Source organism: Mirounga leonina, unplaced genomic scaffold (genome assembly GCF_011800145.1).
Source record: "Mirounga leonina isolate KUSES-001 unplaced genomic scaffold, KU_Mleo_1.0 Mir_53, whole genome shotgun sequence".
Lineage (NCBI taxonomy): Eukaryota > Metazoa > Chordata > Mammalia > Carnivora > Phocidae > Mirounga > Mirounga leonina.
In genome coordinates this window covers 72,144,978-72,157,741 of record NW_023270807.1, presented here as the reverse complement: position 1 = coordinate 72,157,741, position 12,764 = coordinate 72,144,978, and the positions used below count along the sequence as shown (strand labels likewise).

The window sequence follows — 12,764 nt, the reverse complement described above, 5'->3', positions numbered from 1 at the left end:
GAACACCCATTTTGATGCTGAGCATCCTAGTAGCTAATGCATAGGAAGAAACAGGATCTATTGCATGAAGATGTACAGTGTTGATAGGAGAAATATTAACTAGTTGCTCAGAGGTACAACAAATTCTTTCCAGAAGCCCCGTACCTGAATGTTCTCAGGAGACACTGAAAGAATCTTTTCTCTCCAATGAAATATATATATATATATATATATATATAATAAATATAAAACTAATTCCAATACTCTAATGGAAGAATTCATTCCTTCCTATTTCATGTAGCATACATAATAGAAATGTGATTTCTCCAAGTAAATTTCCCTTAAATCATCTGTCTTGCCGTGGAAACAAAAGAAGAAAATAAACACAATGGATATGACTATACCCCTAATGAAATGAATGGACATTAAGGTGACCTCAGAATTCTGTTTCAATTGACTGGTTTTGTCAAGAGCTATTTGCTACTGTAACACTGGGAAAATAAAGGATACATTAATATTCACTGCACAAAGACTAACACACTCAAGATTTGCTGGTTTCAGTCTGATAAAGACCATCAGGAAATAAATCTGCCTTCATCAGAGCCAATATACTTAATAACTAATTTGTCAAAATTTGCTGATGTGGCAACTCTTTTTGAGAAATGGGATTTCCAACAATAAGCCATGGATAGCAACAAGATTACTGCATCCAAAAAATGGCCCTTGTCTTGTCTTGTTTTAAAATAGTTTGGAGTGACATCAGCAAAATGGTAAGATAGGAGTTTCCAGTGTTCATCCCCATAAAGATAGTATCTTAAATCACTGGACAAAAAATGGACCTGTTAAAAATGTAACAATTGGTTAGCCATTTGGAAAAAGAGGCGAGGAGGGAGGGTGAGAAACTACAGAAACTATAGAATACACTCCAGGTGTGTATATGAGGGTATGGATTGAAGTATTTCTCCTCTTTTGTATTCAAGGGCGGGGGCCAAGTCCTATGTGGTAAGCTAATAGCAAGATTTACCTGTCTCTCTCCTGATATAACCAGGACACAGGGGTCCAAGATTTGGGGTTGACTGGGAATGATTGCCTCAAGTACAAGGCATAGCCAGTGTCTGTGGAATTTTTCATGTTCCAATTCCCTCTCTGGGAGCAGGTCTCTAGGAAATAAATACTAGAAAAACTAACAATGACCATTACGTTATCATTTAATATAATGACTCACTATATGTCTATATAAAATTCTTAGATATTTGAAATGGTTCCCAATGATAAGTCCCCATCTTGTGATCTGAATCCAGTCAATGTCAGAAAATTATTTTTGATTGTAACACTTAAATTTGGATGTTTTTAGTATGGAAAAAGAGAAAAATACAAGCTATCTTTAAAAGGAAGTAAGTGCTTTGGATATCAAAACTGCTTCCCTGTGGGCAAAACATAGTTTGCTTACTGCAACTAATTTTCTGCACACAGTATGCTTCTGTAAAGTTGCTCAATCTAGTTTTTGTTGTAATTCAATTGATCTAACAAAGAGTAGTAGGTAAAACAATTTTGACAAATTAGTAATCTATAAACCAATTCAGGATAGGAAGTCAGAAAGGAAGACACTTTGGGGATTTGGTGAGGATGGTCTTTTAACTAATTCCTTCATATATTTGAAAGTAAAATATAACTGAAAAAATGAAATATTGGTAATCCTCTTTGTTTCATGCTTCCTAAGTTTTCAATAATGTGTATTATTTTTTTATAAAGGAATACCTATATAGTAAATATATTTTATATTAGAAGAGCCAGGGTTTGGTATTTTCTGTGTATGGTATGTATTTTATTTTACTTATACAAGTTTATATATTTTTTATATTAAAATGTTCTATATGATTTTGTGGTTTTCTTTGATTGGCAGTTAAAAAAATCAAATGTGTTCGGTATTTTTATTGACTACAAAAGAATAAACTTCGGTTGCTTTAAGCCACCAAATCTGTAATTTATTGTAACAGCCACAGAAAACTAGTACAGATGGAAAACGTGGGACAGTTACTTAAGTAATCATTACAATGATCATAGTGGGAGGAAATAGCCTCACTTAGTCAGTGAGGTGTGTCAACCGATGTGGGTGTGTCATATAAATTTACAAACAACCCATTTGTCTTACTGTGTAATTAACATTAAAAATTTATATAACCTGTAACTATTTATCTATACCATATCTGAATTGATTCAAACTATTGTGCTAACATAGACAAAGTTTTTAAGACAAATAGCTTCAAAGGCAGAGTTCATTTAAGGCCGAGGGGAATGTGAATTTGGCTTTCTCGTGAGGTACGCATGGCTTGCCCTCAAAGGCCATTGAACCTACAAGAAGCTGGAGAAAATTACTCTTTGAACAATTAGTTACAAAGTGACACCTGTCTCATGTTGCTATGTCTAGCAGTTCAAAGGTGTAGTGCATAGTCAGCATTTCTATGGCTGTGCACCTTCCAAACTTCCGCTCCCGTTTGGGATAACCCACCACTGGTCTCGATGGAACACAGGGTCCTCCCTCCCATTATAGTAAACAAAATGGCACGATTCTTCTCTTTTCCCAGGAGCCAGGATGCGGTCAGATTACCCGGGCTTAGTTAATCAAACACTCCCACCCAGCACTCTGACCCTTTAGTGACTGACACATACACAGGGACACTGAGGCACGATTCGGGGCAGCAGGGGCAGCTATCTCTGCCCAAAGCTTCCTGTTTCTGCCCTGCATCACCGCACTGGTGTTCGCCCATATTCCAAGTTGCGTCTTCCAGAATCCCCCTAATGACGTGAACTCCTCCGATAAATTCCCTTTTTACTCGAGAGAACTGGCGTCAGTTCTGTTATTTCCAGTTTGGAGGTTTCTAACAGATACAATGGTCTTAGTTTTTTCGTATCTGTCTTCATATCTCAGTATTTTCTTAGGAGTTCGGGCTTCATTCATCCAGTAGGATTTCTCACTCAGAGATAGTGAAAGCACAGCCTTAAAATTATTAATGTTGATTAGCTTTTCAAGACATACCAGAATGAATAAGGTAATTGACACATCTGCACAGCTCTTTGTGACAAGCTACCAAGTGTTTTAGCATCCTTATTATCCCTTAGGATAATTAGAATTCTACTTGATACTTAATCTGTATAAGATAAAGGTGGTTAAGGTAATTTGTTGATTAACAGAACAATATAATAGATTAAATTTATTATCGAATAATCCATACTTCATACCAGTTGTTGTCTGAAGTATTATAAACATATTATCTTATTTAATCCTCATAGCAATCTTATGAGGCAGGTACCATTAGAATTCCTATTCTCCAAGGATATGGACACTGGGAAAAGATAAAATGGGGAGGGGGGTCAGTGAGGAGGGCAGTCAACAGTTCTGTTATTCCCAGTGCTCACTTTAACCAGTCAGTTTAGTAAGTCAGTTCTGTAAGGCCTTCTGACTCCTCAGGTGCGATCAGGTCTGGACAATTCAGTCACTGCAAGACTTTCTGTGTCCTTTATCTACTTCTTAAGTGCTCTCAAAACTGCACCACACGGAGACATTGCCACTGGCCTAGCACGTGTAGACTGAAGCCATCTGCAGAACTTCAAAAATGAATCTGTGGTTTAACTCGCTACAGATATAACGATTATTTAGAAGTAATAGTAGTGTGCTATCTTAATGTATCATTTTTTATTTATTTTTTTATTTTTATTTTTTTAAGATTTTATTTATTTGCGAGAGAGACAATGAGAGACAGAGAGCATGAGAGGGAGGAGGGTCAAAGGGAGAAGCAGACTCCCCGCCGAGCAGGGAGCCCGATGCGGGACTCGATCCCGGGACTCCAGGATCATGACCTGAGCCCAAGGCAGTCGCTTAACCGACTGAGCCACCCAGGCGCCCCAATGTATCATTTTTTAAAGAAACACCTTCTTCATCTAGGAAATCATTTGCGATTGCTTAAGGCAATCTGCATTTTGTAGCTCAGCTGGAAACCATATGGAGAATCTTGATATAGAGGTTCAGACTAAAAATAATTTTTAAAGAAGTCACTGTGGCTTAGGTTTCATGGTCAAACTGGTAGACATACCTGGCTTTTAAGGCTGTTCTGTCCTCGGCCCATACTTTGACCCAAAGACAGTTTACCTCTTTAGTGTGGGGGGCTAAAGGCCTATCACATCGGTGGAGTGGATTGTCTGAAACACAAGGCATCCTCCTGCTTCCTCAGGATCACCCAACTGCCTCAATTTCCTCTGATCTTTCACTATTTGTTCATTCTCAAATTGTCTCCTGCCTCCTTCTCCTCCTGGCCCCAACTTTCCCTCTGGAGCTTATCCCATGAGGTGTGTTGCAGTTATTTACTGCCACATAATGAAGCACCCCGAAATTTGTTGGTGGAAAACAGGAAATGTTTCATTATTGCTCACCATTCTGTGGGGCAGGAGTTCAGACAGGGATGAGCAGAGATGACTTGTCTCTGCTCCATATCCTGTCTCCTGGAGCTACAGTGTCCAGGTGGTTTCCTGACTTGCATGTCTCACACCTCCTCCTGGAAGGCATTAATGGTGAGGGCTTGTGACTCTCTTGGGGTCATGTTTAGTGCCTTGTTCTGTTGGTTGGCTGGGCTCCCCAGTCCTTCTCCATGTAATCTTAAGACCTTTCCTCTCCAAACGGTGTCTCCATATCGTCTCTCAACGTGGTTTCTCCAGCAGGGTAGCCAGACTTCCTACATGGCAGCTCAGGGCTCCCGAAAGTAGGAAAGCAACAGCTACCGGGGTTTCCGCCTTACTTTTGGTTAATGTAGGTCACTGGGTTGGCTCAGATTCAAGGGAAGGAGATTATACAAGGACTCCTTTGGGAGTCACCAGAGAAGACACACCAACGTGTAAGAGTGGTGCAATCGGAGCATTTCAGCTGCCTTTGTGTCCAACCATGATGTGCATGTAGCTCTGAATGTTTGACAAAAGCTTCTTACCCTTATTTAATTATCTCTGCACAGATGCAAAAATAATTACTTTATATACCATTTGTCTCATGCCATTATTGTTTCTTGGGTAATGGATATATAAATAAAGGTCAGATTTGTCATAACTTTGGTCAGAGGTCAATGCAGAATTTAGGACAATGAGTTGTGCTTTATCTTCAAAATAAAAGATCAGAACAAAGTGAGAATAAATTTCTAAGAAAAGCAATAGGTAAATCCTATGGGTCGACTTTATTAAACCAATGTTCTTAAAGTATACTTTATGTAATATAATTTAAGGTGTAATTAACATAAAATACATAGATCCTGAGTTTTGACAATTTCATCCACATATGTAAACACTACCCAAAACAAGACATAAATCATTTCTGTCACCACAGAATGTGCTCTCATGCCCCTTTCCAGTGAGTTCCCTCTCACCTCTAAAAGTAGCAATTTTTTTTTTAAGATTTTATTTATTGGGGCACCTGGGTGGCTCAGTCGTTAAGCGTCTGCCTTCGGCTCAGGTCATGGTCCCAGGGTCCTGGGATCGAGCCCCGCATCGGGCTCCCTGCTCAGCGGGAAGCCTGCTTCTCCCTCTCCCACTCCCCCTGCTTGTGTTCCCTCTTTCGCTGTATCTCTCTCTGTCAAATAAATAAACGCTTAATGACTGAGCCACCCAGGCGCCCTTGTTCTCAGTTTTATTACCAGAAGTTAGTTTTGCTGGTTCTTGAATTTCATGTAAATGGCATAGATTTTGCAACCTTTTGTGATTAGGTTTGTTTACTTACCGGTTTTGACATGCATCTGTTTAGTTGGTGTATTAGTAATTAGTTCCTTTATTATTTGTTCCTTTATTAATGAGTAATTTTCCCTTTATGGATATACCACATTTTGTTTATCCATGTTCCTATTGAACTCATGGACACTTTGGTTGTTTCCAGTTTTTGGCTACTATAAATAAGGATGCTATACACATTCTTGTAACTCTCCCCCTCCGCTCCCTTTCTCTTACACACATACACATACTTGCTGAGTCAAAGAGTAAATGTATATTTAATTTACAATAAATTGCCAGAGTTCTGCAAAGTGATAGTATAATCCCAACAGTAATGATGAGAAGTGTTTTTGGTTACTTTATATTATCACCAACATTTGGTGTTGCCAGTCTTTTTAGCATTCTAATGGATATGAAATGATGTCTCATTGTAGTTTTATTTTTGCATTTCTCTTATGACTAACTATGTCAGACACCTTTTTATGTAATTATCGGTCATTTGTATGCTTTCTTCTGTCAAGTATCTTTAAAGTGTTTTCCCATTTTTATAGCTCTTTGTATATTCTGATACAGGCCCTATGTGTTAAAATTATTTTTATCCCCAGTCTGTACTTTTTCTTAATGATATCTTTTGATGAGCAAAATGTTTAATTTGGTTAAATCCAAGTTACACATTTTTAACTTTATGGTTATTTTGGTTAAATCCAAGTTATAAATTTTTAAATTTTATGGTTAGTGCTTTTCTGTCTTGTCTAAAAATATTTTATATCTAAGGTCACAAAAGGTATTTTTCCAAGTTTTTTGGTAGATACTCTATGCTTTTAGCTTTTATATTTAGGTCAATTTCCATTTGAACTAATGTTTGAACTTCCATTTTGAACTAATATTGTGGGAGGTAAGGACTGAGGTCCATTTTTGTGCATATGAATATCCAGTTGCCCCAGGCATGATTTTTATTTTTTTTATTTTTATTTTTTAAAGATTTTATTTATTTGACACAGAGAAAGACAGCGAGAGCAGGAACACAAGCAGGGGGAGTGGGAGAGGGAGAAGCAGGCTTCCTGCCGATCAGGGAGTCCGATGCGGACCTCGATCCCGGGACCCTGGGATCATGACCTGAGCTGAAGGCAGACGCTTAATGACTGAGCCACCCAGGCGCCTCCAGGCACATTTTTTTAAAAAGACTATTCTTCCCCTATTGGATTACCGTGGCACTTTGATCAGAATAATTGGCTATATGTAGGTGGATTGTTTTCCAATTTCATTGTTCTGCTTCATTGATCTATTTCAGCTCTTACCAATGTCACACTGTCCTGATAAATGTACTTCATATTAAGTTTAAAATCACAGAGTGTAATTCCCCCAACTTTGTTCTTTTTCAAGTTTGTTCTGGCCATTCTAGACCTTTTGCTTTTTCATATACAGTTTAGAATCAGCTCTTCAATTTCTGACAAAAAGTTTCCTGGAATTGTGATTGGAATTGCATTGAATCTACAGATCAATTTGGGAAGAATTCAAATCTTAAAATTTGGGAGACCTCCAATCTATGTCAGGGCATATGTGTCTATTTATGTAGATTTTCATTAATTTCTGTCTGCAACGTTCTGTGTTTTTTTTTAAGTGTAGAGGTTTGCACATCTAATAGGTTTATTTCTAGATAATTGGGGTTTTATGATATCCTGTGATACTGCTAATTTCACTTATTAGTTTACTAGTTGTTTTGTAGGTGCTGTCATGTTTTCTTTATATACAATTATGCCACTTGTGATTAAGGATAGTTTTACTTCTTTCTCTCCCATATTTGTGCTTCTTTTCATTTCTTTTGCTTGCTTTATCAAACCAGCTAGGGCTTCCAGTACGATGCTAGAGTACACATCCTTATCTTTTCTCCAGTCTTAATGGAAATACTGCAATATATCACCATTGAGTAAGATGTTGGGTGTTTATCAAATTAGGAAAGAGACCTTCTATTCCTTGTTTGCTGCAAGTTTTTATTTTTAATTGGTATTAAGACTTATTTTGTTGTTATTCTCTATTCTCCTCCCTCCCCCTCCCCGTGCCCTTTCCAGTAAGATAGACCTCACTGTGTGATATCCCAGGACTCCAAGACCAAGGAAAAGGAAGCGAGATCTTTAAGGTGCAGACTTGCAAGTTGCAGGCCATCACTTCTGGCACATACTGGTGATTCATCACAGTCACTCACAAGGTCAGCCCAGTTTCAAGGAAAGGGGAAACAGACTCTACTTCCTTAGGGAAAATTGGCAAGGGAACATTGTAAAAAAAAAAAAAAAAAAAAAAAAGCATGTGGGGCGGGAACCATTATTACAGCCATCTTTGGAAACACAATCTACCATAAAATGTAAATTAAAACGACAAAAAAATTTCTCATCCATCGAATTGGCAAAAATCTACAAGTTGGCAACTGACTCTGAAGAAATAGGCACTCATATATTGCAAGTGAAAGGTCCCAAGAGGGGAATTTGACAATCATTACACTTCAACACAGCAATCATAACCCTACTTCTATCTCCATGAGTAGAATATGCACCCAAGAATATAGGTGGTATTATTTGTAAAAGCAAAGAACTAGACAACCCAAATATCTATCACTAGGGGCTAGTGGAATTAACTCTGGAACACCCAAACCACACAGTACCATTTGGCCATAAGTAGGAAGATTTCTATGTAATAGCAAAGAAATATTTCCAGGAGAAGTCAAAAGAGCAAGATGCAGAACAAACCCACTGCTACTGAAAATATCAATTTTACCTCATGATTTAAAAAAAGTGAACTTCTTTTCTTGCTCTGTTTACTGAAAGGACCTAGAAGTAATGACAGCAAAAATAAGCACATCTCTTGTCCATTTCTTGGTCTTTAAATACCAGGCCCACTAAAAGTTAGGGCATTCCAGATATGGGTCAGGGAATCGTAAGAATAATATCATGGTTCTGTGGGAGAATGTTTCTATTCTTAGGAGATACTTGCCAAAGTATTTATGTGTATAGTGTCTTATGTTTGTAGGTTCCTCTCCAATTATTCAGCAAAAGAAAGTATAGTAGTCCCTGTTTATCCATGGTGATATTTTATCAGTTTCAGTTCCTCGCAGTTAACCATGATCTGACAGCAGGTCGTCATTTTGACATAGGGTCACAAAGTACTTAATAGTACTTAGTAGTAGGGCGCCTGGGTGGCTCAGATGGTTAAGCGTCTGCCTTCAGCTCAGGTCATGATCCCAGGGTCCTGGGATCGAGTCCCGCATCGGGCTTCCCGCTCCTTGGGAGCCTGCTTCTCCCTCTGTTTCTCTCTGTCTCTCATGAATAAATAAATAAAATCTTTAAAAAAAAAAATAGTACTTAGTAGTAGTACTACTTAGTAGTAGCCTCACACTACATTACAATGTCTGTGTCACTCACCTCACTTCATCACATCACATAGGCATTTTATCATCTTACATCATCACACGAAGAAGGTCAGTCTACTGGTATTTTGAGAGACCACATTCATGTAACTTCTGTTACAGATTATTGTTATAATTGTTGTATTTTATTATTAGTTATTATTGTTAATCTCTTACTGTGCCCAATTAATAATTAAACTGTATCACAGTTTAATTGAGATACATTAATTGAGATTGTGCTATGGGAAAGCACATAGTATATATAGGGTTCAGTTCTATCCCCAGTGTCAAGAATCTGCTGGGGGTTTTGGGGTGTGTCCCCCACAGATAAGGGGAACTACTAGTGTATACACTTGTATACACACCCATGGGCACACGCACGCACACACGCACATATAGTGTAGGTATGTATACATACATCCATCTACACCCAAGATGGATTCATAGATAAACCATATACTGGAAAACATTTAACAATTGTTGGATCTAAATGGAGAGTATATGAGTGTTTATTGTGCCATTCTTTCAACATTTTTAAAGTTTGAAAACTTACTGAAAGTATTTGGGAAAAAGTTTTTGCTCTCAAAAAAAAAAAAAGATGACCAATAATGCAATAATGTCCATTCTCAAGAAAGACTGGAAAAAGAAGGGGGGTAAACTAGCAGGTATCAAGTGCCTAGATGCAGAGGTATACTGTTTCCCTTAGACCCATAGCCACATTTTGTGACCACTACATTGTTACTGTATAGATAAGGAAAGAAAGTCCCTTAGGGATTGGATAACTTGCCCACAATCGTACAGTAAAGTTGGTTTTTAAACTTTGGTTTAACTGGATCCAGAGTCCCTGCTATTTCTGCTAAACCAAACTGAAGAGGAGAAAAAGTGGCCTGAAATGCTCAGGCAAGACAATGTAACTGAGATAAAACTTGAGTTGGATGCAACTTTGGAGATGAATAGAATTTGGAAGGGCACAGGCATAGAAGGAGTTGTGACATCCCAGTCACGAAGTTGGCCATGACTTACTTAGGGAGCAAGAAACAGACCAGCCCACCAATAGACAGTGATGGTGTCATCAATGAACAGATTAACTTTTCAGAAGAGTTAGAGAACTTGGACTTAGGTATCCAGGATTTTGGATATATATGTTGTAGATTAGAGGAAGGCCTTTGGGTAGGAAAGTGATAGGAAAAGAACATTTTAGAAAGATGAATATGGTAGTATATCCACAGGAGATCCCAAGGCATCAAGTTATTTTAAACAGTTTATTGATCTCTTACTGTATGCCAAGCACCATATTATATATGGCAGGAAGTAGAAAAATGACGTTAAATCTCTGTTCACAAAATACTTATAATTCATTAAAAATATTTACTGAGAACCTAGTATGTGCCAGGTATGGGGTTAAGCAAGATAGATAATGTCCCAGCTCTCATGGAGCTTACATTTGTACAGGACAAAAAGAAAACACAAATTACTATATCCTTGTAAAGTTAAGTCCAGCAAAAAGGGGGAAAATGCTCTGGGTGGGGGGCGGTCAGATGAGGACAAGATTGTATCTAGTTTGAAGAAATGGACGAGACATCATGGAGGAAGTAGCACCAGTGAGATGGGTTTTGAAAGACGAAAAACACTGTGACAGGCAGAAAAAGAAGGGGGGTATTCCAATTAAAAGGAACAATTTGAGCAAACACAAGGAAATAAGAGGTCATTAAGGGTCATAACAAGACAGAAAGTGGTACCTCATGGCTGGACTATTGGGTGTTTTTAAAGAAAGTAAGAGGAAATATAGCTAGACACAATGCCTGGACTCCTATAGAGGAGTCTCGAACGTCAGTATAGCAGCTGAACTTACTGAGTAGAAAATAGGAGGCCTTAAGTTAGGGAACAAAGAAAGCAAAACAATGATTTAGAAAATTCTTCTGATACTAGTCTGTAGAACACATAGGAAGGAAAATGTCAGGCTGGATAATTATTGGGAGTTTAGCATAATGGTTTAGTAAGAAGACATATGATTTAGCAAGTCTTGAGCATGGAAACTGAAAAGCCAGAAGTTTGGGGAATGAAGAATCGATCAAAATTAAGTGAATTTGGGACCAAAGAAATAGCTATTACAGGGGCTTCTGGGTGGCTCAGTCGGTTAAGCGTCTGCCTTCAGCTCAGGTCATGATCTCAGGGTCCTGGGATCGAGCACCGCATCGGGCTCCCTGCTCAGCAGGGAGTCTGATTCTCTCACTCATTCTCTCTCTTTTCCAGATAAATAAATAAAAATCTTTAAAAAAGGAAATAGTTATTACAAATGTGAATCTGAGATGTTGAAGAGAGGATGACTGGGTGGATTTAAGATGAACCAGGGGAGACAGCCATCAGAAAGTGTGCGGGGGCAAGGGGTATAAGTGAAGACTGGGTGAGACGGGTAAGGTGCCCAGAAAACCTCAAGTGAAGATGTTCAGCATGTGGTAGAATTAGGCACCAGGGACTCAGTAGAGACTGTGGGTAAAAATACAGACTGAGTCATTTATTTAAAGTGGTAGTGGAAGCCATGAGAACGGGTGAGATTGTCCAAAGAACACACGTAGACACGAGAAGGGCTTGAAGACTGGTTCGCTAGCCCCAGAGTGCTCTGTCTCTCCATATCGTCCCTCCCAGGTCTCTTCTTCCCGCAGCTGCCTCAGTGATCCAAGGCGCAATTCTGACCATTTCACTCCCTAGCCTACCACCCATGAAAGGTGAGGTTCAAGCTTTGAAACTCAGCATTCAAGACTGAGGCCCTCTGGAGCCTCCCTATTATTACTTTCTGCCTCACACTTTGTATTCTAGTATCAACTGTTGGCTCCCATGCTCGCTTCTTCTTCTTGTTCCTGAGATGTTGTACTTGCCCCGGCTGCCTTCACCGTCAATAGCAGCTCAGACGCCACCTCTTGGAATTCTTTCCTGTCCTTGCAACGAGTGCACTGGAGTAGGTAGTCTTACTCCAAAATGGTACAGTGACCATGCTTTTGCTCATCACACTGCAGCCTGATGACCCGTCTAGGTGTCCAGTTCCCACGACCTCAGCACATCTTGACCTGTGTCTGGGGCAAAAGTGCTCCTCCCTGGCAAGACTCACCTCACACTGTATGTGTTAAGGTGGGGCCTCTTGTCGTCCGTCCTCACGTCCCGTTATCGAGCATAGTGCCTGGAATAGAAGAGATGGCAAACACAGGTTGAGGAAGTAGTACTATGTCTTTCTAGGATTCATTTTCTTAGGAAAACAAATGAAAAGTTTTCAATTAATAATCGCGCCTCGGATAAACCTCATTGGCTACGACACTGCCACTGCACAAAACTTAAACAAATGAACCATAAACCCCAAGTAATGGGAGAGTATAAACTTACAGAAACTGGAAATGTTAAAAAAAAAAAAAAAAGCACAACTGTAATACAGAACTGTAAAATACAACAGTAAGTTATGAAATTTGACATTAGTTCACTTTCAGGATGATTGTTTTAACAGAGCAGGTTGGCAAAAGTTAGATTTAAAAAAATAAGTAGAGAGGTGCCCAGCTGGCTCAGTCAGTAGAGCATGTGACTCTTTTTTTTTTTTAAAGATTTTATTTATTTATTTATTTATTTATTTTTTAAAGATTTTTTAAATTTATTTATTTGA

General features: G+C 38.7%; 1 pseudogene; it reads right to left on the bottom strand.

Annotated features, from left to right (window-relative positions):
* Nucleotides 1-12,314: 12,314 nt before the first annotated feature.
* LOC118001636 lies at nucleotides 12,315-12,445 on the bottom strand (annotated as a pseudogene).
* Nucleotides 12,446-12,764: the final 319 nt, after the last annotated feature.